This window comes from Hyla sarda, chromosome 10 (genome assembly GCF_029499605.1).
Source record: "Hyla sarda isolate aHylSar1 chromosome 10, aHylSar1.hap1, whole genome shotgun sequence".
Taxonomy (NCBI): Eukaryota; Metazoa; Chordata; class Amphibia; order Anura; family Hylidae; genus Hyla; species Hyla sarda.
In genome coordinates this window covers 112577658-112599497 of record NC_079198.1, presented here as the reverse complement: position 1 = coordinate 112599497, position 21840 = coordinate 112577658, and the positions used below count along the sequence as shown (strand labels likewise).

General features: G+C 46.2%; 2 long non-coding RNA genes across 2 annotated transcripts in view; one reads left to right on the top strand and one right to left on the bottom strand.

Annotated features, from left to right (window-relative positions):
• Window positions 1-21840, top strand: part of LOC130294494 (uncharacterized) — a 221478-nt gene that overhangs the window by 44167 nt on the left and 155471 nt on the right. The window contains exon 3 of the long non-coding RNA XR_008848517.1: window positions 7160-7239. This is a non-coding gene — a long non-coding RNA (uncharacterized LOC130294494). The remainder of the gene's footprint in view (window positions 1-7159; window positions 7240-21840) is intronic.
• The window catches only part of LOC130294496 (uncharacterized), a 41026-nt gene that overhangs the window by 16559 nt on the left and 2627 nt on the right, over window positions 1-21840 (bottom strand). Inside the window, exons 2-4 of the long non-coding RNA XR_008848521.1 lie at window positions 21139-21217; window positions 20309-20387; window positions 15173-15264 (exon numbers count right to left, since the gene is read on the bottom strand). This is a non-coding gene — a long non-coding RNA (uncharacterized LOC130294496). The remainder of the gene's footprint in view (window positions 1-15172; window positions 15265-20308; window positions 20388-21138; window positions 21218-21840) is intronic.

Genomic DNA, 21840 nt, shown 5'->3' with positions numbered 1-21840 from the left:
CGGCTCAACCTCTCTGACTGCTGAAGATAGGCGCGGTACAAGGGAGTAGACAAGAGCAAGGTCGGACGTAGCAGAAGGTCGGGGCAGGCAGCAAGGATCGTAGTCAGGGGCAACGGCAGGAGGTCTGGAACACAGGCTAGGAACACACTGGGAAACGCTTTCACTGGCACGATGGCAACAAGATCCGGCAAGGAAGGGAAGGGGAAGTGAGGTTAAATAGGGAAGTGCACAGGTGAATGAACTAATTAAGCCAACTGCGCCAATCAGCGGCGCAGTGGCCCTTTAAATCGTAGAGACCCGGCGCGCGCGCGCCCTAAGGAGCGGGGCCGCGCGCGCCGGGACAGGACCGACGGAGAGCGAGTCAGGTACGGGAGCCGGGGTGCGCATCGCGAGCGGGCGCCACCCGCATCGCGAATCGCATCCCGGCTGGGAGAGGTATCGCAGCGCACCCGGTCAGCAGGTCTGACCGGGGCGCTGCGATTGCGAGGATGTTGCGAGCGCTCCGGGGAGGAGCAGGGACCCGGAGCGCTCGGCGTAACAGTACCCCCCCCCCCCTTGGGTCTCCCCCTCTTCTTGGAGCCTGAGAACCTGAGGACCAGACTTTTGTCTAGGATTTTGTCCTCAGGTTCCCAGGATCTCTCTTCAGGACCACAGCCCTCCCAATCTACCAAAAAAAATCTTTTTCCTCTGACCGTCTTGGAGGCCAGTATCTCCTTTACGGAGAAGATGTCAGAAGAACCGGAAACAGGAGTGGGAGAAACAAGTTTGGGAGAGAAACGGTTGATGATGAGTGGTTTAAGGAGAGAGACATGGAAGGCATTGGGAATACGAAGAGAAGGAGGAAGAAGGAGTTTGTAAGAGACAGGATTAATCTGGCACAAGACTTTGAAAGGACCAAGATAGCGTGGTCCCAGTTTGTAACTGGGGACACGAAAGCGGACATATTTAGCGGAGAGCCATACCTTGTCTCCGGGAGCAAAGATGGGGGGAGCTCTTCTTTTCTTATCGGCAAACTTTTTCATGCGAGATGAAGCCTGTAAAAGAGAATTTTGGGTCTCTTTCCATATGGTGGAAAGATCACGAGTCACTTCATCTACAGCGGGCAAACCAGAGGACAAGGGAATAGGGAGGGGGGGAAGAGGGTGACGGCCGTACACCACGAAAAATGGGGATTTAGCAGAAGATTCAGAGACTCTAAAGTTGTACGAGAATTCGGCCCAAGGTAGAAGATCTGCCCAGTCATCCTGGCGGGAGGAAACAAAATGCCGTAAATAGTCACCCAGGACCTGGTTAATTCTTTCTACTTGCCCATTGGATTGAGGATGATAAGCAGAAGAGAAGTTTAATTTAATCTTGAGTTGTTTACAGAGAGCCCTCCAGAATTTTGACACGAATTGGACACCTCTATCCGAGACAATCTGCGTGGGCAAACCGTGAAGACGAAAAATGTGTACAAAAAATTGTTTTGCCAACTGAGGCGCTGAAGGAAGACCAGGAAGAGGAATAAAATGTGCCATCTTGGAAAATCGATCAACGACCACCCAAACAACAGTGTTGCCACGGGATGGGGGTAGGTCTGTAATAAAGTCCATACCAATCAGAGACCAAGGCTGTTCGGGAACAGGCAGAGGGTGAAGGAGACCAGCAGGCTTCTGGCGAGGAGTCTTATCCCGGGCACAGACAGTACAGGCCCGCACAAAAATAAACAACATCTGTTTCCAGAGTTGGCCACCAATAGAAACGAGAGATGAGTTGCAAGGACTTTTTAATGCCCGCATGGCCTGCGAGGTGGGAGGAGTGACCCCATTTGAGAATCCCGAGACGCTGGCGTGGAGAAACGAAGGTCTTCCCTGGAGGAGTTTGCCTGATGGAGGCTGGAGAAGAGGAGATCAGACAGTCAGGAGGAATGATGTGTTGCGGAGAGAGCTCTACTTCCGAGGCATCCGAGGAACGAGAGAGAGCATCGGCCCTAATGTTCTTGTCGGCAGGGCGAAAATGAATTTCAAAGTTAAAACGGGCAAAGAACAACGACCACCTGGCCTGGCGAGGATTCAGCCGTTGGCAGACTGGAGATAGGAGAGATTCTTGTGATCGGTGAAAATGATAACTGGAAATTTTGATCCCTCCAGCAGATGCCTCCATTCCTCAAGTGCCAATTTAATGGCCAGTAGTTCTCGATCCCCGATAGAGTAGTTCCTCTCCGCCGGAGAGAAGGCCCTAGAAAAAAAACCACAAGTAACAGCATGCCCGGAAGAATTTTTTTGTAGAAGGACCGCTCCAGCTCCCACTGAGGAGGCATCAACCTCCAATAGGAAGGGTTTAGATGGGTCAGGTCTGGAGAGCACGGGAGCAGAAGAAAAGGCAGACTTGAGCCGTTTAAATGCGTCTTCCGCTTGGGGAGACCAGGACTTAGGATTGGCATTCTTCTTGGTTAAAGCCACGATAGGAGCCACAATAGTGGAAAAATGTGGAATGAATTGTCTGTAATAATTGGCGAACCCCAAAAAACGTTGGATAGCACGGAGTCCGGAGGGGCGTGGCCAATCTAAGACGGCAGAGAGTTTATCTGGGTCCATTTGTAGTCCCTGGCCAGAGACCAAGTATCCTAGGAAAGGAAGAGATTGACATTCAAACAGACATTTCTCCATTTTGGCATAAAGTTGATTGTCTCGAAGTCTCTGAAGAACCATGCGGACATGCTGGCGATGTTCTTCTAAGTTGGCAGAAAAAATCAGAATATCGTCCAGATACACAACAACACAGGAATATAAGAGATCACGAAAAATTTCATTAACAAAGTCTTGGAAGACGGCAGGGGCGTTGCACAGGCCAAAGGGCATGACCAGATACTCAAAGTGTCCATCTCTGGTGTTAAATGCAGTTTTCCATTCGTCCCCCTCCCTGATGCGGATGAGATTATATGCACCTCTTAAGTCCAGTTTGGTAAAGATGTGGGCACCTTGAAGGCGATCAAAGAGTTCAGAGATAAGAGGTAGGGGGTAGCGGTTCTTTACCGTGATTTTATTAAGTCCGCGGTAATCAATGCAAGGACGTAGGGAGCCATCTTTTTTGGACACAAAGAAAAATCCAGCTCCGGCAGGAGAGGAGGATTTGCGGATAAACCCCTTTTTTAAATTTTCCTGGATGTATTCAGACATAGCAAGAGTCTCTGGGGCGGACAGAGGATAAATTCTGCCCCGGGGTGGAGTAGTGCCCGGGAGGAGGTCAATAGGACAGTCAAAAGGCCTGTGAGGGGGTAAAGTCTCAGCTTGCTTTTTGCAAAATACGTCAGCATAGTCCATATAAGCCTTAGGGAGACCGGTTACAGGGGGAACCACAGGGTCACGGCAGGGAGTACTGGGAACCGGTTTAAGACAGTCCTTGAAACAAGAAGTACCCCAGCTCTTGATCTCTCCTGTGGACCAATCAAGGGTTGGGGAATGGCGTTGAAGCCACGGTAGTCCAAGGAGAATTTCGGAAGTGCAATTGGAGAGGACCAAAAACTAAATTTTTTCGTGATGAGGTCCGATGCACATTAGGAGGGGTTCCGTGCGGTAACGCACGGCACAGTCCAATCTTTCATTGTTAACGCAATTGATGTAGAGGGGTCTGGCGAGACTGGTCACTGGGATGTTGAACCTGTTGATGAGAGAGGCAAAAATAAAATTTCCTGCAGATCCGGAATCCAAGAAGGCCTTAGTAGAGAAGGAGAAGGTAGAGGCAGATATCCGCACAGGCACAGTAAGGCGTGGAGAAGCAGAGTTGACATCAAGAACTGTCTCACCTTTGTGCGGAGTCAGCGTACGTCTTTCCAGGCGGGGAGGACGGATAGGACAATCCTTCAGGAAGTGTTCGGTACCGGCACAGTACAGGCAAAGATTCTCCATGCGGCGTCGTGTCCTCTCTTGAGGTGTCAAGCGAGACCGGTCAACTTGCATAGCCTCCACGGCGGGAGGCACAGGAACGGATTGCAGAGGACCAGAGGAGAGAGGAGCCGGGGAGAAAAAACGCCTCGTGCGAACAAAGTCCATATCCTGGCGGAGCTCCTGACGCCTTTCGGAAAAACGCATGTCAATGCGAGTGGCAAGATGAATGAGTTCATGCAGGTTAGCAGGAATTTCTCGTGCGGCCAGAACATCTTTAATGTTGCTGGATAGGCCTTTTTTAAAGGTCGCGCAGAGGGCCTCATTATTCCAGGATAATTCGGAAGCAAGAGTACGGAATTGGATGGCGTACTCGCCAACGGAAGAATTACCCTGGACCAGGTTCAGCAGGGCAGTCTCAGCAAAAGAGGCTCGGGCAGGTTCCTCAAAGACACTTCGAATTTCCGAGAAGAAGGAGTGTACAGAGGCAGTGACGGGGTCATTGCGGTCCCAGAGCGGTGTGGCCCATGACAGAGCTTTCCCAGACAGAAGGCTGACTACGAAAGCCACCTTAGACCTTTCAGTAGGAAACTGGTCCGACATCATCTCCAAGTGCAGGGAACATTGTGAAAGAAAGCCACGGCAAAACTTAGAGTCCCCATCAAATTTATCCGGCAAGGAAAGTCGTAGGCCGGAAGCGGCCACTCGCTGCGGAGGAGGTGCAGGAGCTGGCGGAGGAGATGATTGCTGAAGCTGTGGTAGTAGCTGCTGTAGCATCACGGTCAGTTGAGACAGCTGGTGGCCTTGTTGCGCTATCTGTTGCGACTGCTGGGCGACCACCGTGGTGAGGTCGGCGACAACTGGCAGTGGAACTTCAGCGGGATCCATGGCCGGATCTACTGTCACGATTCGGCTGGCAGGAGGTGGATCCTCTGTGCCAGAGAGGGATTGGCGTGGACCGTGCTAGTGGACCGGTTCTAAGCTGCTACTGGTTTTCACCAGAGCCCGCCGCAAAGCGGGATGGTCTTGCAGCGGCGGTAGCAACCAGGTCGTATCCACTAGCAACGGCTCAACCTCTCTGACTGCTGAAGATAGGCGCGGTACAAGGGAGTAGACAAGAGCAAGGTCGGACGTAGCAGAAGGTCGGGGCAGGCAGCAAGGATCGTAGTCAGGGGCAACGGCAGGAGGTCTGGAACACAGGCTAGGAACACACTGGGAAACGCTTTCACTGGCACGATGGCAACAAGATCCGGCAAGGAAGGGAAGGGGAAGTGAGGTTAAATAGGGAAGTGCACAGGTGAATGAACTAATTAAGCCAACTGCGCCAATCAGCGGCGCAGTGGCCCTTTAAATCGTAGAGACCCGGCGCGCGCGCGCCCTAAGGAGCGGGGCCGCGCGCGCCGAGACAGGACCGACGGAGAGCGAGTCAGGTACGGGAGCCGGGGTGCGCATCGCGAGCGGGCGCCACCCGCATCGCGAATCGCATCCCGGCTGGGAGAGGTATCGCAGCGCACCCGGTCAGCAGGTCTGACCGGGGCGCTGCGATTGCGAGGATGTTGCGAGCGCTCCGGGGAGGAGCGGGGACCCGGAGCGCTCGGCGTAACATTCGGGACATCACTGTGTCCCGAAAGATCTTTTCAGGACACAAGGATGTCCCTGTTACATTTCTGCGGCGGCCCCAACGTTAACTTTAAAAACGCAGGGGCTGCCGGTAGGTAGTGCACGCAGGGACGTCACTGACCCGTGCATGCACCCTTACGAACAGAGGAGCGGTGCATCAAGGAGGAGGATGACGCGCGCATGGTAAGTTGAACGTCAACTTCGGTGTTCCAACCACCACTACTCCAGTCCCAGGACCTACTGCTATGGCCTTTAGGCCATAGCAATAGATAGTGACCCCGGTCCCGACACCCCTGAAGTGGGGCAGTACACAGACATACAGCCTCCAGCCATACACTGTACATGGCTGAAGGCTGTATGTCTGTGGAGGAACTATACTGCACCTAATGTGGGGGAACTGTACTGCACACCTAATGTGGGGGAACTATACTGCACCTAACGTGGGGGAACTGTACTGCACACCTAATGTGGGGGAACTGTACTGCACACCTAATGTGGGGGAACTGTACTGCACCTAATGTGGGGGAACTGTACTGCACACCTTATGTGGGGAAACTGTACTGCACACCTAATGTGGGGGAACTGTACTGCACACCTAATTTGGGGGAACTATACTAACTATGTGTGTATATATATATATATATATATATATATATATATATATATATATATATATATATATACCATATTTAATCGGCGTATAACACGCACTTTTTAGGCTAAAATTTTTAGCCTAAAGTCTATGTGCGTGTTATACGCCGATACCGCCCCAGGAAAGGCAGAGGGAGAGAGGCCGTCGCTGCCCGCTTCTCTCCCCCTGCCTTCCCTGGGGTCTAAAGCGCTGCTGCCAGCCCTTCTCACCCCCTGGCTATCGGCGCCGCTGCCCGTTCTGTCCCCCTGACTATCGGTACCGGCGCCGATAGCCAGGGGGAGAGAAGGGGCAGCGGCACCCATTGCCGGCGCCGCTGCCCCGTTGCCTCCCCCCATCCCCGGTGGCATAATTACCTGGGTCGGGTCCGCGCTGCTGCAGGCCTCCGGCGTGCGTCCCCTTCGTCGTTGCTATGCGCTGCACGGCGCGGCGCATGACGTCAGTGCGCCACGCCGTGCATAGCAATGACGAAGGGGACGCACGCCAGAGGCCTGCAGCAGCGCGGACCCGACCCAGGTAATTATGCCACCGGGGATGGGGGGAGGCAATGGGTGCCTCTCCCCCTGGCTGTCGGTGCCGCTTCTCTCCCCCTGGCTATCGGCGCCGGCACCGATAGTCAGGGGGACAGAACGGGCAGGCAGCACGGCTCTAGACCCCAGGAAAGGCATAGGGAGAGAAGCGGGCAGCGACGGCCTCTCTCCCCCTGCCTTTCCTGGGGGTGTATCGGGGTATACACGCGCACACACGCACCCTCATTTTACCATGGATATTTGGGTAAAAAACTTTTTTTTATCCAAATATCCTTGGTAAAATGAGGGTGCGTGTTATAGGCCGGTGTGTGGTATACCCCGATAAATACGGTATACACACACGCATGCGCGTGGCGTGAGTTTGTGCTTTAGGGTGCACACCCTAATGCAATAGGCTGCGCACACCTATGTCCACTTGTTTCATCTATCGACCAAGGGCAGAAGTGAAGGTAGACTAAAACTTATTGATACAATTTTCCACTGTTGTTTTCCATCAGGTCTGATGTCTTCATAGCAGTAGAGTGGTCAGAGCCAGTCCTGGTTGTCACTTATTTGCCCCCTATCCTCTTCTTTATAGGTGAGTGTGTGAACATGTACATGGTTACCCCCATTATACTCCTGCAGCCTTCACACTGTTATTACCTGCTCTGGTGCTTTGTGCTCTTTGTGGCTATATGTAGTAAGTCGTGTTTTATGATAATTTGTATCTGCACAGTCTCCTGAGGTGCGTGTGTGGGTGTCGGTGAACGCTTGAAGGATTACGGTTTTTTTATAACAAATCCTTATGTCCCTCCGTGACCACATGAAACGCGGCGTGCTGTGTACAGAGCAAGCAGGGTCTGTGGTTAACTTATAAAGCAAATAAATTTGCTTGGAGTCTAGATTCTGCATCAGCAGCTCCTGCTATAGAAATGTATCTGGTTCCATTGAGAAGCCATTCAGTCACTGAGGCTCAAGAACCAAAAATGTGCTGATCTGAAGGCCTATCTCTATAGACAGAAAGGTCAGTCTTCAATACAATATTGAGGTTTAAAGGGGTACTCCACTGGCCAGCATTTGGAAGTAAATGTTCCGAACTCTGTTTTCACACTGCGGGGGTTGGTCACGATCCTCGTGACATCATGGCCACACACCCTCAATGCAAGTCAATGGGAGGGGGCGTGACGGCCGTCACGCCCCCTCCCATAGACTTGCATTGAGGGTGTGTGGCCATGATGTCACGAGGGACGTGGCCAACCCCTGCAGCGCGAAAACAGCATACAGAACATTTACTTCAGAATGCTGGCCAGTGGAGTACCCCTTTAATAAAATCGGTCCAGAACCTACCCTACCCAACTTCCCCTTCACCTCTTTAATCCTCTCCTACCAGCTCCACTATTGTACAATAGTGCAGAAGAAAACTTTATGAAGTTTCTAGTCTTTTAATCACAGTGATCTTAGTTTTTTCTACTGCATGGTGTGTTTTGTTCTCCTGACTGTTTGCCAGTCTTTTCCCTGTGCATGTAACAAGGCTGGCTGGTCACAAGTCAGGAGAGCTCTATGTCACCTATAGCAGTCACCTTTTCTGGGTCCTATCAATGGCTCCAGGTACTAAGATACCCCCAGGACTTACTGCAGAGTGGAATTGTATGACAAGCAGGCAGTTATAAGAAAAACATACAAAGCATGCATCAATACTGGATGGGTATCAGGAATAAGAGAATTAACTCCCCAATAGATGATAGAATGGGTAATGGAACAAGCAAATGAAAAGAGAATTTGTTGGCTCTAGATCATGCACACAGCTCAAGTGTCAAAGTGGCTGAGATGAGCTCCAGCATGCGTGCTTCCTCCCTCCCTGCATTGACTGATTGAAGTTCATGATTCATTGCTGGAAGATAAGCCCTGTACTTGAGTCAATCAATCCAATGGGAGTTGTTGAGGAAAGAGGTGTTTATCCTGCAGCTCAGCACAGCCTCTTAGACTCTTGAGCTATGAGCATGATCCAGAGCTGACAGATACCCTTAAATCTTTCCCTAGATCTATCTGTGGTATCCCGGTACAGGACCTTGTCCTGTCCCTTGTGTTCAGTCCCCTCAGCTAGAGTCCCTCCATCTCCACAGGGCTCTGCCGCAGGGCTTGCCCTTTGGTCGCCTCATATAATTGTATTTACATGTCTATTATTTCATGTATAGGTATAAGAAATGTATAGGACCTTCCCAGGTCATGTGATCTACCGTTGTGAATGTACGGAGGTTTAAGGACCTTCCTGGATCATGTGATGTACCCAGAGTTCACTGGGTTCAGGACCTACAGGTTTGCTGGCCAAGGAGCTTAGTCCAGCCCCCTTATCATATAAAGTGATGTAGTCTGTAAATTCGCTCTCTTGGTTCCTGCTCTTATTTCCGGACTATCAAGCAAGAACAATCAGCATATCTTCAATCTCATCTCAACTAGGCCAAAGCCTAAAGAACCAGCAGCCACTAAAATCATCAGTTATAAATCCCAACCTACAAATCCTGTGTGACTACTATCCTACTCAAATCTTATAATTAGTAGCACAGTGGCCTGCTTAAAGCTCATTACTATCAGTCCCAGCAAAGCCTGCGAGGAACCTGCATCCCGGTTGCCTCAGGAGAAACTGTTTAATTGTAAAGACTGTTGCATAAAAGTTCAAGTAAAAGTTTCCAGTTATCTCATAAATCTGCTGTGGACATTCCGTTTATAATCCCTGCCATTTGTGGGCAGGTTGGCGCCAGGATCTTCAATACTAAGCAAACATCACCCTGGCGTCACGACAAGTAAGGGTTAATACCCCCAGAACCTTCATTCACCATTGCAACACCACATATCCCTGAACCCAAACCTAATACCAGACACCACTAAACTTTCAGTTTGCCTTCACTAACCCTAGCAGAGCAACAAGTAGACACAAGGAGCCAGAAACAAAAACAAGTCTGTGCCGTACTAAACAAAGGAGCTAAGACAATATACAAGCTGACAGCAAAATAAAAAATAAATACATAAAAAAGTACTACTCCAGGATGAACCAAGAAGCAGCTGTACTGACCAGAAACAAAACTTGTATTAGAGAAATATGTGGAATACTGGGTATAAACAAACAGAGAATAAACTATAATCCCCACCATACTGTGAAAGTCAGGGGTCTTTAAAGAGAAGCCTTAGGGTGAGCTGCAATATCAAGTCATCCAGAACAGCTGTGAGACATGTACATAGCAACCGCCCCAAACAACATAAACAGAAAGAATTAAAAAATAAGAATAAATCAACAATAGACATAATAGGATGATTATTCCTGCTGTGAATAACAATGTAAACTGTGTCAGTCTTTCTCTGCAGACGCCTCGTCTGACTTGTCCTGATGTTTCCTAATGAGAAAAGTGACTGAAAAAGCTTGGAAACTCGCACAAAGCAGAAAATGTGTTGACTGTAGTGTTAAGCCCAAGCCCATATTTTTCAGTGTATTTGTATGTATTCTAAAGTGGCTTTTGTGTTATCCAAAGACTGACCCTAAATTTTCTTTATAATATATTCAAAGAAGCTCCCCAGTCATATTTCAGGGCTCCTAAAGGAGTCAAGCATTTCCTTGCAGAAAAGCTACTACCAACTGGTAGCACCAGAGTGCAAATTGTTTTCCTTTTGGAGGAGAGCTACTTTGCATATTTTTTTTTTCGAGTGAGTATTGCATGGCCTTGTAGGAATCCCCACTCCAACTTGACAGTCTCCTTAAAGGAGAATTGTACTGAAAATGTTTCCATTTCCTCTGTGTCTGGGCTGCAAAAACTAAAAATACTAACTCACCTTCCGACGTTCCCCCATTCCGCAGATATCAGTGTCCCGGTCCTCCGGTGCTGGTCTTCTTTCTGCTTCCTGGGGATGGTGAGTCCTACTGCGCTCAGCATATCGGTGATAGCCTGAGCACACTGTCATGTAACGAGCCTGGACAGCAGGGAAAAGGCGGGGCCCAGGCTACATGACAGTGCGCTCAACCTATCACTGTCCTAGGCGGGACATCGCTGCAGCCGGCGATATGCTGAGAGTAGTATCACTCACCATCCCCAGGAAGCAGGAAGAAGACCAGCACCAGAGGACCGTGAAACTGATATCGATGCAACAGGGAAACGTCGGAAGGTGAGTTAAAGCTTTTTTTTTTTTTCGTTTTTGCAACCCGGGCACATAGGTAATGGAAAAATTTTCAGTATAGTTCTTCTTTAAGGTGCCACATTACCCTCTTAGTTTCTTTAAAGGAGTAGTCCGGTGTGCACTTTTTTCATTGCAAACACCTCAATTTTCTCCCCCCTAAAACATAACTTTTAATGGTATATATCTAAAAAGTAACAATTCCAGAAAGTGATGATTAAAAATACAATGTCACATGGGAAAATAATAGTTATTGGGGCAACATGGCTCCAGTGTACAGGGCTCTGCAGAAGCCCAAACTTCCCAATTGTGACACTAATTAAAACACAAAATTGCCGCCTCTACATGTTTCGCCGTCACACGGCGTTCTCAAGAGGCAGTATGTGGCAACATCACTCTAAAATGGCGGCAGGGGGTATTTATAGACCATTCCCCCATCATCATCAGTCGGCGACATCTCTATCTAGCCTATCACAAATGTTCTAATATTGCTCCAATCATGATCCAATACATATGATTCACTTCCCAAATACTCCCATTTGGGAACCAATGGGAAAGCCTAGAGAGCTCCTTACCTCATCTTCCCTCATCGTTCCGGTATGTCATGTGATGGAACTACGTCAGCGGACTCTTCCGCATCATAACAGTGCGCCGCGCACGCGCAATCTGTTTTTCAATATTACCTTGTCCTCTGTCGGCCGCGGATGAGTCGGCGCATGCGCCCGCACTCAGACACTATCTCGCTTACAGGGGGCCTAGTGCGCATGCTCCTGCACTTAGATTTTAGTCTACTATCTATAGTGCAACTGCGCTTATGTGGAGAGGGGGAGCGAGGTAGAAAAACCTCTCATAGGAGTATGTATAAGAATAATACCTTAATGATAATATTCAATTATATTATAATGACCATGGTACCCAACAGCCATAATGGATCATATCTTGCAGAATATAAAAGATACAGCACTTATATATTAAATTCCACAGTAGGTTGGGAATATGTAAATAAATAAAATCATAATACCCAAGGTGCAAAAGTAAATTAAAAAATAAATAATAATAATACAACAATAATTTATAAATATAAAGTGAATAAACAATCCAACTGTGTGAAGGTGGGTATAGTAGAGTGATAAAAATATATATATATAATAAGTGGTGATGAAGTTAATAAGTACATAAATAAATGAATGTGAGAACATAGGTGTAGGATGAGTGTAACCTCAATTTCACACCAATTTTTTAAAGTGCAATAAGTGCTTTATTTGTGTCTGGCCACATATCAACAAATCCCAATCCCAACACACTTTCTCTTATCTGCCAACGAGCCCCCGGAGCTCCGGTACAGGTGTTCAGTCCCCGGGCTGTTATTCTTCTTACTTCCTGTTAGCCCGGAACATCACACAGAGCTTCAGCCTATCACCAGCCGGGGCGGGACATCGCTGCGGCCGGTGATAGGCTGAAGCTCCGTGTGACGTGCCGGGCTAACAGGAAGTAAGAAGAATACAGCCCGGGGACCAAACACCAGTACCGGAGATCCGGGGGCTCGTTGGCAGATAAGAGAAAGTGTGTTTTCTTTTATTTTGCAGCCCGGACGGGATAAAATGAAAAAAGTGCGCGCCGGACTACTCCTTTAATATGATTAGCTTTTTTCTTGGGTCACAAGCTTTATTGATCATTCAGTCGTCATTAGAAGTCATACAATAAATTACAATCATTCAAAGCATGACAGTAAAATATACAGCAGAGGTTCCTTAAGCTATACACTATACCACATGGGCAAAAGACTATCACTGATGGAGATATTTTAAGGATACAACCAGGACAACATCATCGGGTTATTATTTGCCACGATAAACAGTGGCTAAGTGTCCCATTTAGTGTAGGGATACGTTGCGATTCTAACCACCTTTTTGTATCCTTATATTAATACTTCCATTGGGCCCACTGAATAACTTTTTCCTCTTTGCTACCTTATTACTATTATTAATATCTTTTCCAACTTGTATAAATCATCATATATACAATTTATCTAACACCCTATCCACTTACCACTATGGTTGTGACTGTGGGTTCGGTGTTTTGATACAATTAGATATGCTATGGGTGTTTTCTAGTGACGGGACTCTATGTACTGAGTGCCAGAAATCACTGTTTTACTTTGTATCTTCTTTTGCTGGACCGAGTGCGGCTCGGAGCACAGGGCCACGCCCCTCCTTACTGACGTCAGGCGGGGGTGTGACCGCTCTGACGCGGCACAGCAATGGAAGTGGATATTACGTCAGACGCCGCTGACACGAGTTGACAGCGCTCTGAAGCCGAACAGTCCGGCTCCCTGCTAATGCATATGTGCCGAAAAATAGAGACCGTGAGTACCCCGCTGAGCGGTTTTCACCCCTATCCCTAGCCTTGCCTCCCCTATAGTAGGATCAATTGGCTGAATGGGATCTTTTTTGCATTTTTTTTCCTTTTAGGTAATCTGACATGCCCATGGAAGGCTGTGAGTAAATGCATAAAATATGGGGAGGATTTTCTTTTGCAGGAACGAGTACTATGAAGTATGTATACAATATGTGTATCTTTCTTCTTCTCCTTTATAGGTTCCTGTGGTCTCGCGGCTGAAACATATATCCATTTGGCTGGGTTTTTTCATTAAGAATTAAAAAGGCATGCCTGATATCATGGGCTGCCATCCCCCTTGGATATACTATGATTGAGTAGTAATTTTCACATGTAACACCAAGTTCTTGGACTGAACATAAGTGTGTGGCTTTTTTGCATTATAGCACCACACTAGTTCGGCCACTACATAAGCTTTACCCCTGATGACGTCACTATATTGTGACAGAAACGCGTTGGGCATCCTTATGTTGAGGTGTATAATTCTTGATACTATTCTTTAGAGTTATCCATGGTGAGGCTGGATTTATAGCTCCCGGATAACCATTGTTCACTAATTATATCCATGGAAGGACTGTTATAGCCTTCTTTTGAATATATTCGGCCATTTTAGACTTTGGTCTACACACTTGGTTACACTTGGTTTTGTTATTTGATTTTTTATCTATAATCAGTAAAAGCTAAGTTTTAGTTTCTCCCCTTTCTTGCCTTATTACTAGTGCAAGATCTGTCTTTTTACCACATGCTACACTAACATTCCATTTCATCACTTGTTATAAAAGAAACAATATCGAACAACAATACACTACAGTCTGTGTGGGATGTGGGATCTATGGGGGTAGGGAGGGGTGGATCACAGGGCCAAGCTACTCAGCAAACATATGGGGAGGTAAGGGAAGTACAGGGGATTTGGTCCTCTCCTTCATCAACGTCTGGACTGTCCAAAATGCAATAGTCTTTAAGCAGGCTATGGATCAGCCTGCGGCAGTCCTGGACAGACATGTCCTCCCTGTTGTAGATAATGTGATTCCCGCCAGCCATATAGCGTCCTTAAAACAGTTCATAAGGCGCCAGGCTTCCTGGATGGCTTCCACATTGTGAACCCCAGGAAATAGTCCATAAAGCACTGAATGGTACCATAGGTTGTTCCTGGGTACTGAGTCTCTAAGTTCAAGTTCCAGGACATTCAATATACAGATTGCATACAGAGCATAGATTTACAGGGCATTATTTCTGTGGTGGCCCAGTACAGTTGCACTCCTGTACCCTTGCTGTTCTGTATGGCGAACTCTATCTCATTGTCCCCTGAGTCACCCCTATAGCTCAAATGGTTAATTATACCCTATGTTATTGATTGCATTTTCTTATAATGCTATATGCCTTTAAATGTTGTTACCAAGTCTTGTAACCAAGGATGGTGTCAGTGAACAGATGACTTGTGGGTGACCAATAGGACCCCTCCAAAAGTCCTCCTATATAAACCCAGGGAGGAGAAAGCTAGTGAGTTCTATGCATGCTGAGGTACAGTCAAGACCTAATAGTGTTTGGTGTCCTGAGGAGACCCAAGGCCTAGTAACGCAGCCACACTTCCAACATAAAGTGCCCCACAGGTGAACGTCAAAGCCTGGTAAGCTACACAATGGGTGAAATCTAGTCAGTCCTAGTCAAGTCAGTCAAGTCTGTCTAAATTCAAGTGGGTCTGCAGCATTCTATCCAAGTCTACTACAAGTCCCAGAGAGCCAACAAGTCTCTAAAGTCACTGGTCACCTCCTTGGGCCTAACTGAGCTGTAAAGACTATTCCATATGTCTGCCTCAGTAAAACTTGGTGTCTGAGTCATTAATTGCCCCGTGCCTAGCCCAGGATCCAGCGGCCTTACCTCAGGTGGTGCAGAGGTTAACCACACCCTGGCGTCATGAACATAAGAGGTTAATGCCATCTGCCTTTCATCACACCCTCACCCCATTTCCTTACCTCTGAGTTCTAAAACGTTCTTCTAGAAAGGAGTGCCCTCTAAGGGACGTTGCTGTAGAACTTGAGGCAAATCTTCATAGACACAAAGTGACCTGATAAATAAATGGGGCAATATGTTTATTAGTAGGAGCGTTACAGACAAAGAAACTATCTTCCAAGTTACCCGCTCAGGTGTCCATTTATCGTGCGGTTCTGCTGCCTCTGAGACTGAGTGGGCCACACATCCCACCCCTCTGTCACCAGTGTTTACTCTCATTTATATGAATTACTAATGCGACTTGACACAATAAGGCCGCAACCGTGAGAAGCAGAAGTCACTGTTCAAATATTAATGGGATAAAAGTACCACAGGCCGTAACCTTCTCCTTTTATGTTATTAAGCATGAATAATGGGCGTCAGTGCCATACAAGTGCCGCGGCTCGTAGATGGCGAGGATGCTCACTTGTGAGATAGTGATTTGCTAATGGAAATTGATTGTGAAATATATTCATATTTAACGGCCTTTAATTAACTTTTCTTGTATGTTAAATTCACAAAGTTCATTATGCCATTAAAAACTATTACAGGATGGAGCGCGGTGCCAGATGGGGGCTCCCCGGTGACCACGACCGGCTGTCATGGTCACCGGTCACCGGGGGGGGGGCCCAAAGCCGAGTACAAACCTTAACCCAGTGGTCTCAAACTGTGGCCCTCCAGATGTTACAAAACTTCAACTCCCAGCATGTCTGGACAGCCGTTGTTCAGAGATTCTTAAAGGGGTACTCCACTGGAAAACATTTTTTTTTAATAAACTGGTGCCAGAGAGTTAAGCAGGTTTGTAAATTACTTCTATTTAAAAATCTTAATCCTTTCAGTACACATTAGCTGCTGTATGCTCCACAGGAATTTCCTTTCTGTCTGACCACAGTGCTCTCTGCAGACACCTCTGTCCATTTTAGGAACTGTCCAGAGTAGGCGCAAATCCCCATAGAAAACCTATCCTGCTCTGGACAGTTCCTGACTAGTGTTGAGTGGCATGGGCCATATTCGAATTCGCGAATATTCGCGAATATATGAACGAATATTCGTCATATATTCGCAGATATTCGCATATTAGTAATACTCTCGTTTTATTTTCGCATACACGAAAATTCACGTATGCGAAAATCAGCATATGCAAAATTAGCATATGCAAAATTAGCATAAGCAAAAATTTGCATATGCGAACATTTGCATACGCAAAATTTCGTATATGCGAAAAATTCGCACGCCTGTCTCACACAGTAGTATTAGAGCCTTTACACCACACAAGCTGGAAGCAGAGAGGGATGATCACTGTGATGTGTACTAGTGCTGCTCACGAATATTCGCAAAGCGAATTTTATTCGCGAATATCGCATATTCGTGAATATTTGCGAATATTCGCGAATATAGCACCATATATTCGTAATTACGAATATTCGTTTTTTTTTTGTTTTTTTTTCACAGTACACATCACAGTGATCATCCCTCTCTGCTTCCAGCTTGTGTGGTGTAAAGAAGGTTCTAATACTACTGTGTGAGACTGGTGTGCGAATTTTCGCATAGGCAAAAATTAACATATGCTAATTTTCGCATATGCGAATTTGTGTTTATTCTAATTTTCGCCTACGTGAATTTTCGCCTATGCGAAAATAAAACGAGGGGATTACGAATATGCGAATATATGACGAATATTCGTCCATATATTCCCGAATATTCGCGAATTCGAATATGGCCTATGCTGCTCAACACTAATGTGTACTGTGAAAAAAACAAAAAAAAAAAAGAATATTAGTAATTACGAATATATAGCGCTATCCCTGACTAGTGTTGCTCGCGAATATTCGCAATGCGAATTTTTTTGCGAATATCGCATATTCGTGAATATTCGCGAATATAGCGCTATATATTCGTAATTACTAATATTCGTTTTTTTTTTTTTTTTTTTCACAGTACACATCACAGTGATCATCCCTCTCTGCTTCCAGCTTGTGTGGTGTAAGAAGGCTCTAATACTACTGTGTGAGACTGGCGTGCGAATTTTACCATATGCGAATGTTTGCTTGCGCAGGTTTTCGTATATGCAAATTTTCGCATATGTTAATTTTCGCATATGCGAATATTTGCATGTGCGAAAATATGCCGCGAATATTCGCGAATGTATGACGAATATATTCGTGAATATTCGCGAATTCGAATATGGCGAATGCCGCTCAACACTATTCCTGACATGGACAGAGGTGTCAGCAGAGAGCACTGTGGTCTGACAGAAAGGAAATTCAAAAAAAGAAGTACTTCTTGTGGATCATTCAGCAGCTGATAAGTACTGGAAGGATTAAGATTTTTTAATAGAAGTAATTTACAAATCTGTTTAACTTTCTGTTAACAGTTGATTTAGAAAATATGTTTTTCAGTGGCGTACCCCTTTAATGCCTTTATAGCTGCAAGACTGGAAGTAATAAGCTTGCCGCCAATTTGCTGATTATCTGAAAATCCAGCAAATGACATTTGAATCATCATTTGAACCATTAGATAGTTTTTAAGCTCAGGAAAACACACAAGTCACTTGGTGCATCCATATCTCTAAGGCTGCTTAGTGTGATGCCTGGAGATATGAGTGGATTGTGGTAGCCTGGGGGATGTAGGGTATGGGGAATGTAGCTGTGCGGGTATTAAAGGGTGCTTGTTAACCCTTGCTATTCGTGACGCCAGGGTGAGGGCTCCTCAATAAAACTTTTCGTACCGCCACCCTTCCCAGGAACGATAGGGAGGTAGATGATAATAGGTTTGAGGTAGTGAGTGATAATTGATTGTCCACAACCGGAAAGCTTCTGTAAACAGCGTTAACTTTACTGAAGATTTTCTGTACACTTCAACAACATAACAGTCTCTTATCAATACAACAGCTTCCTTTTGGAGATTGACAATGGTTGGGACTTTAGCTTTAAGAGTCTTTAGTCTAGTGCGCTGTTCCCCTGAATTTAGGGGAATTAGTTGCGGTCCAGTAGTCAGGCTAGCATTAGCAGGAATTAGGGTAAAACTCACGATTTTTGGTTCTGCTGAGGCCGTAGGTTTTGAGGCCTAGCGTGTCTTTGAAAGTTGCGTAGCACCGCCCTGTTAATCCGGCATCCACGAGAGCAGCAACCCAAGAGAGCGATAATTGGACGCAGCTCCCTTATATGGCCAGGGGCTGGACTAACGCTAATTGGTCCAAACTGATGTCAATCACCTTTACAGAGATTTGTGGGTAACACGTGACCCAAGGACCTCCTAAGGTCCTGCAACATACCATAGAGGTTACTAGCATTGTCACATGACCGAAGGTCCTGCGACGCTGAACAAGGTAAGTACTATACATTCCTATATAATATAGATAGAATTATTAATATATACATTTATGAACATTAAAGTTAGACTTAAGGAGAGGCGACTATGGGCTGTCCCCCCTGAGGAACCCTACCTGAACGTAGTTACTCTGACTTTGGGGACCTCTACACTAGGTACTGGATGCAATACGGTACCGGGACACCGCAGGATAAAATAGGAATGCAGCTACTGTTCAATGTTCATTGTATATAACGCACCTTTCAGATCTTGCAGAGGCCTTAAAGGAAAACTGTCACCCTGATCACCCACACTAAACCCGATACACTGGGTGCCGTAGTTCTCGGGATATTGGCTGGTGATGTTCCCCTTCTGAATTCAGGTAATTGCGCGCAGGAGGTGGGGTCACGCAAGCTGGGCACCCCTGCTTTATTCCATCTCCTTAATCAGCCGTTCCCTTAATTAGCATATTTATATTCCATGACTCTATGTCCTAGTGTCGTGAGTTGCATCATGCCAGACGCATGTCATGCGCCGGCAGTTTACATACTGCTTTCAGCAGTCAGCACTATGACATCATTAGGACATGAGAGCTGTATATAATCTGTCGGCACATGCACTCTACGGACAGAGTGCAGTGCTCACATGACATGCGACTCACATCACTAGGACATGGGGTTGCAGAATATAATTATGCTAATTAAGGGGATGGCTGATTAAGGTGACGGAAAGAAGCAGGGGCGGCCAGCCGCCAGGGCCTGGCCTCCTGCGCGCAATTACCTGAATTCAGAAGGGTAAATTTACCAGCCAATATCTCAGGAACCACAACGCCGATTATAGTAATTGACCCCTCTTGGACTCCGGGTCACCCACACTATAACCCAGTGTATTGGGTTTAGTGTGGGTGATCAGGGTGACAGTTTTCCTTTACTGTAACAATGAAGACAAGCCTACAACCAAATACAGAAATGACCCATCATGTAGCGCCTATAGGTGTCCTGTACAAGGTCACTGCTCTGTGCTCCTTCTATACACTGTTAGGCTATGTTCACACGGCAATGTCTGCACGGAAAATCTCAGTGCAGAAATTGCCCCTGAATGCAGCGCTGCGACATAAGATGCTGGCACTAGGATCGCTCAGGAATGCACCGTCACTTAGATGGAAATGCATTTGTGGTGCCTTGGGGGGTGTATGGAAGTTGGGGTGTTGCTGTGAGGTATATCACGGTTATAATTAACTCTTGTCAGTCGTGACGCCAGGGTGAGGGTTAATACTGTGATGCTTGGCCTATCGCCACCCTTCCCAGAAGTGATAGGGAGATGTAGAATAAATGCAATGTCCACAACCAGAGCTTTGCTGAAAACTTTCGGAAACTTTACTTAAGATTTTCTGTAACATGGGATAACAGGAACAGTCTTGATAACAAAGTCTATGTACAGCGCAGGGGCGGATCCAGAGACTAGTCTTGGGAGGGGCACTATTAGAGAATTTCTTTTTGGTGGACAGAAAATAAGGTGTTGCTTAAAGAACTTACAATATTATTAAATGTATCCAGTATAATAATCAAATACACCAATTGCCACAGAATGGGAAAGCGCTAAATAAGTTTTTACCATTTTAAAACTACAGCTCCCAGTATGACCTTAGTGGTGAAGAGATGCTGGGAATTGTTGTTTCACCCATCATTACTGCAAAACTTACAAGTGACTCCAGCTCTGATGGGACAGTCAGGACAATACAGAATGATATCAGTGACTACAGGTGACGTCTTCTCTATAGTCTTTCCTTATCTAATTCAGATGGTACATACCGCCAGGTCCAGCTAATTGTTCTCGCTGAAGAACTTGACGCCCAGACGGCTCCTCACTGTGTCAGCGGATTCTGATCCTCTATATGAAAAAAGTATTATTATAATACTGCTAAACACCATATCCCTTGAATATAATTCTGACACACTGTACCCTCCGAATATACTACAACTCACTTTACCCTTTGAATACAATACTGCCACACACTGTACCCCTGAATATAATACTGCCACACACTGTACCCCTGAATATAATACTGCCACACACTGTACCCTCTGAATATAATACTGCCACACACTGTACCCACTGAATATAATACTGCCACACACTGTACCCCCTGAATATAATACTGCCCACACACTGTACCCTCTGAATATAATACTGCCACACATTGTACCCACTGAATATAATACTGCCACACACTGTACCATCTGAATATAATACTGCCACACTGTACCCACTGAATATAATACTGCCACACACTGTACCAACTGAATATAATACTGCCACACACTGTACCAACTGAATATAATACTGCCACACACTGTACCCACTGAATATAATACTGCTACAAACTGTACCAACTGAATATAATAGTGCCACACACTGTACCTACTGAATATAATACTGCCACACACTGTACCAACTGAATATAATACTGCCACACATTGTACCCACTGAATATAATACTGCCCACACACTGTACCCAATGAATATAATACTGCCACACACTGTACCCACTGAATAATACTGCCACACACTGTACCCAATGAATATAATACTGCCACACACTGTAACCTCAGAATATAATACTAATTCAGATGGTACATACCGCCAGGTCCAGCTAAATGTTCTCGCTGAAGAACTTGATGCCCAGACGGCTCCTCACTGTGTCAGCGGATTCTGATCCTCTATATGAAAAAAGTATTATTATAATACTGCCAAACACCATATCCTTTGAATACAATACTGCCACACACTGTACCCCTGAATATAATACTGCCACACACTGTACCAACTGAATATAATACTGCCACACACTGTACCCTCTGAATATAATACTGCCACACACTGTACCAACTGAATATAATACTGCCACACATTGTACCCATTGAATATAATACTGCCACACACTGTACCCTCTGAATATAATACTGCCACACACTGTACCAACTAAATATAATACTGCCACACATTGTACCCACTGAATATAATACTGCCACACACTGTACCCTCTGAATATAATACTGCCACACACTGTACCCCCTGAATATAATACTGCCCACACACTGTACCCTCTGAATATAATACTGCCACACATTGTACCCACTGAATATAATACTGCCACACACTGTACCCTCTGAATATAATACTGCCACACACTGTACCCACTGAATACTGCCACACACTGTACCAACTGAATATAATACTGCCACACACTGTACCCACTGAATATAATACTGCTACACACTGTACCAACTGAATATAATGGTGCCACACACTGTACCAACTGAATATAATACTGCCACACATT